The 8826-nt window shown below is 46.9% G+C and overlaps 1 pseudogene; it reads left to right on the top strand.

The window, feature by feature from the left end:
• LOC115117320 (protein phosphatase 3 catalytic subunit alpha-like) overlaps positions 1–8826 on the top strand; it is a 143351-nt pseudogene that overhangs the window by 119758 nt on the left and 14767 nt on the right.

Here is an 8826-nt window from a genome sequence, read left to right as displayed (position 1 = left end):
GAGACATTCTATTTTCTTCTGTTTACTTAGGGGACTTATCAATGATCTTGTTCACCTGGAGCACTATTTTATCTCATTCTGTTCCTTGAGCAGAAGGTGAGGAGTCATTGATTGGGAGAGGAGCAGTCTGAAGAGGTATTTTGTCATTCTGATTTGAGGTTTAGGGGAGTGGGACAGAAGGTGAGGTGTTGTCTGGGGAGTGGGACAGAAGGTAGAGTTGTTGTCTGGGGAGGAATGGGACAGAAGGTAAGAGGTTTGTCTGGGGAGGAATGGGACAGAAGGTAGAGTTGTTGTCTGGGGAGGAATGGGACAGAAGGTAGAGGTGTTGTCTGGGGAGGAATGGGACAGAAGGTAGAGTTTTGTCATGGTGAAGGTAGAGTTGTTGTCTATAAATGGGCAGAAGGTAGAGTTGTCTTTATCTAGAGGTGTTGTCTTGGGACAGTGTGTTTTGGGGATCTTTGGTCTGTTGGGAAAATCCTCTTGTCTGGGGAAAGGGACAGAAGGTATTTTTACTGCGAGGAAACAGAAGGTAGAGGTTTGACAGAATACTTAGAGTTTCAAACAAGAATGGTAGAGTTCTGTCTGGAGAGAATGTTTACAGAAGGTAGAGAGTCTCACCTGGTGCACTATTTGGGGAGGAATGGGACAGAAGGTAGAGTTGTTGTCTGGGGAGGAATGGGACAGAAGGTAGAGTTGTTGTCTGGGGAGGAATGGGACAGAAGGTAGAGTTGTTGTCTGGAGAGGAATGGGACAGAAGGTAGAGAGAGGTGTTGTCTGGAGAGGAAGGGACAGAAGGTAGAGGTGTTGTCTGGGGAGGAATGGGACAGAAGGTAGAGGTGTTGTCTGGGGAGGAATGGGACAGAAGGTAGAGTTGTTGTCTGGGGAGGAATGGGACAGAAGGTAGAGGTGTTGTCTGGGGAGGAATGGGACAGAAGGTAGAGGTGTTGTCTGGAGAGGAATGGGACAGAAGGTAGAGTTGTTGTCTGGAGAGGAATGGGACAGAAGGTAGAGAGAGGTGTTGTCTGGAGAGGAATGGGACAGAAGGTAGAGAGAGGTGTTGTCTGGAGAGGAAGGGACAGAAGGTAGAGGTGTTGTCTGGAGAGGAATGGGACAGAAGGTAGAGAGAGTGTTGTCTGGGGAGGAATGGGACAGAAGGTAGAGTTGTTGTCTGGGGAGGAATGGGACAGAAGGTAGAGTGTTGTCTGGAGAGGAATGGGACAGAAGGTAGAGGTGTTGTCTGGAGAGGAAGGGACAGAAGGTAGAGGTGTTGTCTGGGGAGAGGAATGGGACAGAAGGTAGAGTTGTTGTCTGGGAGGAATGGGACAGAAGGTAGAGTTGTTGTCTGGGGAGGAATGGGACAGAAGGTAGAGGTGTTGTCTGGAGAGGAAGGGACAGAAGGTAGAGACTGGGGAGAATGGGACAGAAGGTAGAGGTGTTGTCTGGGGAGGAATGGGACAGAAGGTAGAGGTGTTGTCTGGGGAGGAATGGGACAGAAGGTAGAGTTGTTGTCTGGGGAGGAATGGGACAGAAGGTAGAGGTGTTGTCTGGGGAGGAATGGGACAGAAGGTAGAGGTGTTGTCTGGGGAGGAATGGGACAGAAGGTAGAGTTGTTGTCTGGGGAGGAATGGGACAGAAGGTAGAGGTGTTGTCTGGGGAGGAATGGGACAGAAGGTAGAGTTGTTGTCTGGGGAGGAATGGGACAGAAGGTAGAGTTGTTGTCTGGGGAGGAATGGGACAGAAGGTAGAGTTGTTGTCTGGAGAGGAATGGGACAGAAGGTAGAGGTTGTCTGGGGAGGAATGGGACAGAAGGTGGTTGGTCTGGGGAGTTTGTTGTCTGGAGAGGAATGGGACAGAAGGTAGAGGTGTTGTCTGGGGAGGAATGGGACAGAAGGTAGAGTTGTTGTCTGGAGAGGAATGGGACAGAAGGTAGAGGTGTTGTCTGGGGAGGAATGGGACAGAAGGTAGAGTTGTTGTCTGGGGAGGAATGGGACAGAAGGTAGAGTTGTTGTCTGGGGAGGAATGGGACAGAAGGTAGAGTTGTTGTCTGGGGAGGAATGGGACAGAAGGTAGAGTTGTTGTCTGGAGAGGAATGGGACAGAAGGTAGAGGTGTTGTCTGGAGAGGAAGGGACAGAAGGTAGAGGTGTTGTCTGGGGAGGAATGGGACAGAAGGTAGAGGTGTTGTCTGGGGAGGAATGGGACAGAAGGTAGAGTTGTTGTCTGGGGAGGAATGGGACAGAAGGTAGAGTTGTTGTCTGGGGAGGAATGGGACAGAAGGTAGAGTTGTTGTCTGGAGAGGAATGGGACAGAAGGTAGAGGTGTTGTCTGGAGAGGAATGGGACAGAAGGTAGAGTTGTTGTCTGGAGAGGAATGGGACAGAAGGTAGAGAGAGGTGTTGTCTGGAGAGGAATGGGACAGAAGGTAGAGAGAGGTGTTGTCTGGAGAGGAAGGGACAGAAGGTAGAGGTGTTGTCTGGAGAGGAATGGGACAGAAGGTAGAGAGAGGTGTTGTCTGGGGAGGAATGGGACAGAAGGTAGAGTTGTTGTCTGGGGAGGAATGGGACAGAAGGTAGAGTTGTTGTCTGGAGAGGAATGGAACAGAAGGTAGAGGTGTTGTCTGGAGAGGAAGGGACAGAAGGTAGAGGTGTTGTCTGGAGAGGAATGGGACAGAAGGTAGAGTTGTTGTCTGGGGAGGAATGGGACAGAAGGTAGAGTTGTTGTCTGGGGAGGAATGGGACAGAAGGTAGAGGTGTTGTCTGGAGAGGAAGGGACAGAAGGTAGAGTTGTTGTCTGGGGAGGAATGGGACAGAAGGTAGAGGTGTTGTCTGGGGAGGAATTGGACAGAAGGTAGAGGTGTTGTCTGGGGAGGAATGGGACAGAAGGTAGAGTTGTTGTCTGGGGAGGAATGGGACAGAAGGTAGAGTTGTTGTCTGGAGAGGAATGGGACAGAAGGTAGAGGTGTTGTCTGGGGAGGAATTGGACAGAAGGTAGAGGTGTTCTCTAGGTCTCTATTCATACATCCATGAAGAAGTGCATGATGAGGGTCATCTTGTTTATATCTGCTCAGTTTCATCCCATAATACAGCATATCTTCTGTGTGTGTGTGAGTATAGAAAGAGGATGGTTGGATGCTCTTGAGGATGAGATATTGTGTTGGATCTTTCTTGGAGTATCCATTCCAGGCTGGAATCTCTGTTACTTTTGAATCATGCGTTAATGTCAATGGTCAGCTTCTATAACAATTGAAGCTCTTAGCCCATATCTGATATCAGGATTTCACCTTTACTGATGATGAGTCCCTGTGTGTATCATCTGCCCCTCTCTGTGGAAATCAGGTAAAATCAAGTACTCAGAGCAAGTGTACGATTCATGTATGGACGCTTTTGACTGCCTTCCCCTGGCTGCCCTCATGAACCAGCAGTTCCTGTGTGTCCACGGAGGACTCTCACCAGAAATACACAACTTAGATGACATAAAGAAGGTACTGAACCACACCCTAGCAGTACCGAGCCATGCATAGGAATATCACATTGACTGTGTCTCTTGTCTTTGCGTACTTGAGGACAGTATATGTGCATTTTGTTTGTGTGTGTGTGTGTGTGTGTGTGTGTGTGTGTGTGTGTGTGTGTGTGTGTGTGTGTGTGTGTGTGTGTGTGTGTGTGTGTGTGTGTGCCTGCCAACCTGCATGTGAGTGTGTGTGTGTGCATTTTTGTGTTTGAAAATGTGTGTATTTGCTTGTGTCTGAATTCAGCATGTTTCTCTCTGCTGTAGATAGACCGGTTTAAGGAGCCTCCAGCGTTTGGGCCCATGTGTGACCTACTGTGGTCTGATCCTCTGGAGGACTTTGGCAACGAGAAGACCCAGGAGTTCTTCAGCCACAACACAGTCCGAGGCTGCTCCTACTTCTACAGGTCAGCTCTCTCTCCACCTCAACCCTTTCTCTCATTACTGTTCCTCATGTTTTAGATCCATCAGGTACCACCGTCTGGATCTGTTGTCCAAACAATTACAGGTGTAGGATCTTAATTTGATCACTTTTTTGTTGTTGAGAATTTTCCTGCACAGCTGGAAGTGCACGTTTGTTGTGCATTGCAGGTTTAAAACTTCTTCTAAAGTTTGCCATTTCCACTTTAAAATGTCAGACTTGATTTGCACTAAGGAAAAATGTATCAACTATTACAAAAATGTATATTAATTACAATGCACATAATAATTCACATTTCCTGTTGCTTCAGGATTATTCTCCTGCAGTAGCAAACTGGCTCAAATGAATATCTTACATCTATACCTCCAAACCAAAAGGAATAAATCCTATCTCACACACACACACACACACACACACACACACACACACACACACACACACACACACACACACACACACACACACACATTGTACAGACACACAGATATACAGCACATAAATACACACCACATATGTGCATCTGTGTTGCCTCTGCTCTGTATCCTATAAGCCATAGTGTGTGGCGTCATATGTCATGTCTGTGTGAGATGCAGTCGCTGCTCTGACCTACATTCTGGGTGCAGAGGGAATTTGGGCGGAAAGCCCTGGATCTATGGATTTCATACAATTGGGGTAGAGGGGTTGGTGGCAGGAAGGGATGGGTCAGCTCAACCTCAACCTCAACCTGCCTATACACAGACTACTGCGGGTAGACTACTGCGGGTAGACTACTGCGGGTATACTACTGCGGGTAGACTAATACCCTCCACGACCACTAGGGGGCCCCCAAAAAAGAAACTCAATCTGGGTCTCAAATTAGTTTTGAGAGTGGCACAGCGGTCTAAGGCATTACATCGCAGTGCTTGAGGTGTCACTACAGAAACGAGTTTGATTCCGGGCTGTGTCGCAGCCGGCCGTGACCGGGAGACCTGTGAGGCGGCACACAATTGGGCCAGTGTTGACCGGGTTAGGGGAGGGTTTGGACGGCAAGGATGTCCTTGTCCCATCGCGTTGTAGTGACTCTTGTGGCGGGCCGGGCGCATGTACACTGACTTCGGTCGCCAGGTGTACGGTGTTTCCTGCGACACATTGATGCGACTGGCTTAAGGGTTAAGCGTGCAGTGTGTCAAGAAGCAGTACGGCTTGGCAAGGTCATGTTTCTGAGGACGAATGGCTCTCAACCTTCACCTCTCCCGAGTCCGTAAGGGATTTGCAGCGATGGGACAAGACTGTAACTACCAATTGGATATCACGAAATTGGGGGGAAAAAGAGGTCAAAAGTACACACGCAAAAAGTAGAATACACAATGTGCAATTTCTAAATTTGGTAGTGCATCAGCAGTTTTGAAATTGAAGAGTTTCATTCCAAAACGCTATATCCATTTTCAGAAATGTTGGTAAATGAGGTTTTATTGTTGGTGTGTTTTTTCACTATCTAATAAAGGCATGGGGCTGTTCAATGACAGACCTGTATTTGTTTCAAATCTATCACTTGATGGTTTCATTTCAGAGAGACAAATACTCATGTTTTTTTACAGAAATGTTATATACCCGGCTCTCTCTCAGAGAAATAAGTAGCGCTGCTAGGTTTTACAGTTTTACACAGTCAAATGTAACAACTAACTATATTTGTTGATAAATAAATGTACAAATAATAGATTTGTGACACCAATATTAACACATCATCATTAGATGCATTTACACACAGAAACAAATGCACCTCTCAGGGCGTTGGCCAGTCAGTTTGTGAGGGGGACTATGGTATCCCTGGTGATAGTAGGTGGTGTGGATGGATCCCAGCTGGCTTATGTCCATGTTTAAAAGGCTTTGTGTGTTTATGTGTGCTGTCTCATTCTGACTGACCACAGTAATACATTAAGGGAACTATCAGACAGCACCAAAACACTTTATGTAGTTTCACCCAGCATCCTTGTTGCTAGGTGATGGACTGAGCTTGTTTTGATATGATGAGGTGAAAAGGCTTATGGCCTGGTTTGTCAGTGAGGGGTTCTAATGTTTTCTTCAGGGAAAGTCTCTGTAATGATTCTCATCAGTCACCCTGTAACCTTAAGGTTTCAGCACCTGAAAGTTTTACCAATACACAGGTTCAGAGAAACGCCCCAGGTGCCAAATCTGACACAGATATGAGAAGACCCCCTCCTCTGACCCACTGAGCCATGGATTAAAAAACGATGCACATTCGGGCCGATCAATATGTGAGCTTGAGTCGTCAGCATGTGCATACCATTTTTTCATAACCTTTGTTATGCTGTTATTTTATGAATCTGATCATTTAACAGAAATGTGCATGTTTTAATTATGGCGATCATAGTCTCTCTTTTTTCTATTCATCATCTCACAAAATAGACTATACGATTATATGACCGTATACACATTCAGACCTTCAGGAATCGGAATGGAATAAAGCGGAAGCCAAAACTGTATCTCTGTCTGAATCAGCAGGACGGAGTTACATACAGAGGGGTGATACATTAGACTGCTGGTGGGGGTTGTGAGGTTGAAGGAGAGGGATGTAGAGGAGATGAGAGGAGGAGGAGACATGTGCATGGGAACCTCCTACTCCAAACCAGGCGGTTGAAATGCATCGTGGGTGTAAAACAAGAGTCCGGGCAGGGACCGGTATCAGCTCAACACTGCCATCTATCCCACAATTCCCCTGGGGCTCTGCAATGAGCTGTTGCTATGACAACCCACTCCTCCAGCCCAAACTGGAGCACGTGATAGGAAGAGAGATGGAAGGGAAGGAGTGATCTGTGTCGAGGGAGAAGAGAGAGGCGGAGGAACAATGCTGTCAAACCGGCCAACTTGCTAACAGTTGGCTTAAAGGATGGGGAAATGTAGCAAAAAATCTCACATTACCTGTCAGGGTAGAACTGACAGCCAGTTAGCAGTCAAATAATAGCTGACATGGTTTGTTGTGTTTTTGAGCCAGTGAGTGATATTAGGTTGCTTTGGGGCGAACTGGGAGCTGTGTGATGTGATGGGCTGGGCTGGGCTGGGATGGCCTGGGATGGGCTGGGTTGGCCTGGGATGGGCTGGGCTAGGTTGGCCTGGGATGGGCTGGGCTGGGATGGGCTGGGTTGACCTGGGATGGGCTGGGCTGGGATGGGCTGGGTTGACCTGGGATGGGCTGGGTTGGCCTGGGATGGGCTGGGCTGGGTTGGCCTGGGATGGGCTGGGCTGGGATGGGCTGGGTTGACCTGGGATGGGCTGGGCTGGGCGGGGATGGGCTGGGCTGGGTTGGCCTGTGATGGGCTGGGCTGGGCTGGGCTGGGATGGGCTGGGTTGGCCTGGGATGGGCTGTTCTGACTTACATCATATTGAGCAGTGCTCTGATACCAACACACTGACGCCTGCTGATGCTCTGAACTGTTTTGTTGTGTTGTAGGACAATGTCAATGTTCTAGTCTGTGGCTGGACCAGGGGTATCATATTGTATTCTCTGTTTCGTGACTATAGTCATATAGTGTTTTTCCACTGTGTATTCAGATATGCTCTGTTACACAATACTTACAGTATGTATTCTGCATTTTGTTTGGTTACATAGGTCAGTGCTAGCTGTGTTGCTCTGTTATATGTGTCAAACAGTGTGAATTTAGATATGCCATCCCCAAAACCTTTTCTCCTTCTTCTGCCGTGCAGTTATCCAGCTGTATGTGAGTTCCTACAGAACAATAACTTATTATCAGTCATCCGAGCACATGAAGCACAAGATGCTGGGTATGTACCAACACCACATCTTTCTCTCTCTCTTTATATCTTCTTCTTTCTCTCTCCTACAAACACTTTTAGCTTTAATACGATTCATGATTCATCCAGATGATAAACCTGAAACCCCGTCCCCCTCTCTATCTGTGCTGTCTTATAGCTACCGCATGTACCGGAAGAGCCAAACCACCGGCTTCCCCTCCCTCATCACTATCTTCTCAGCGCCAAACTACCTTGACGTTTACAACAACAAAGGTCAGTCTGTCTATTCCATGTATTTGTAGAGTTTTTATATACATACATATACATTTAAACTCAGTTTATCACAATTAAATCCTAGTAAAAATTCCCTGTCTTACGTCAGTTAGGATCACCACTTTGTTTTAAGAATGTGAAATGTCAGAATAATAGTAGAGAGAATGATGTATTTCAGCTTTTATTTCTTTCATCACATTTCCAGTGGGTCAGAAGTTTACATACACTGAATTAGTATTTGGTAGCATTGCCTTTAAATTGTTTAACTTGGGTCAAATTTTTCGGGTAGCCTTCCACAAGCTTCCTACAATAAGTTGGGTGAATTTTGGCCCATTCCTCCTGACAGAGCTGGTGTAACTGAGTCAGGTTTGTAGGCCTCCTTGCTCGCACACACTTCCTCAGATCTGCTGAACAAATTTTCTATAGGATTGAGGTCAGGGCTTTGTGATGGCCACTCCAATATCTTGACTTTGTTGTCCTTAAACCATTTTACCACAACTTTGGAAGTACGCTTGGGGTCATTGTCCATTTGGAAGACTCATTTGCGACCAAGCTTTAAATTCCTGACTCATGTCTTGAGATGTTGCTTCAATATATCCACATAAATTTCCTGCCTCATGATGCCATCTATTTTGTGAAGTGCACCAGTCCTTCCTGCAGCAAAGCACCCCCACATCATGATGCTGCCACCCTTGTGCTTCACAGTTGGGATGGTGTTCTTCGGCTTGCAAGCCTCCTCCATTTTCCTCCAAACATTACGATGGTCATTATGGCCAAAGAGTTCTATTTTTGTTTCATCAGACCAGAGGACATTTCTCCAAAAAGTACGATCTTTGTCCCCCTGTGCAGTTGCAAACCGTAGTCTGGCTTTTTTATGGCGG

The sequence above is a fragment of the Oncorhynchus nerka genome, linkage group LG19 (assembly GCF_034236695.1).
Source record: "Oncorhynchus nerka isolate Pitt River linkage group LG19, Oner_Uvic_2.0, whole genome shotgun sequence".
Lineage (NCBI taxonomy): Eukaryota > Metazoa > Chordata > Actinopteri > Salmoniformes > Salmonidae > Oncorhynchus > Oncorhynchus nerka.
The sequence above is the reverse complement of the archived record's forward strand: the minus strand, read 5'-3'. Positions and strand labels throughout refer to the sequence as shown.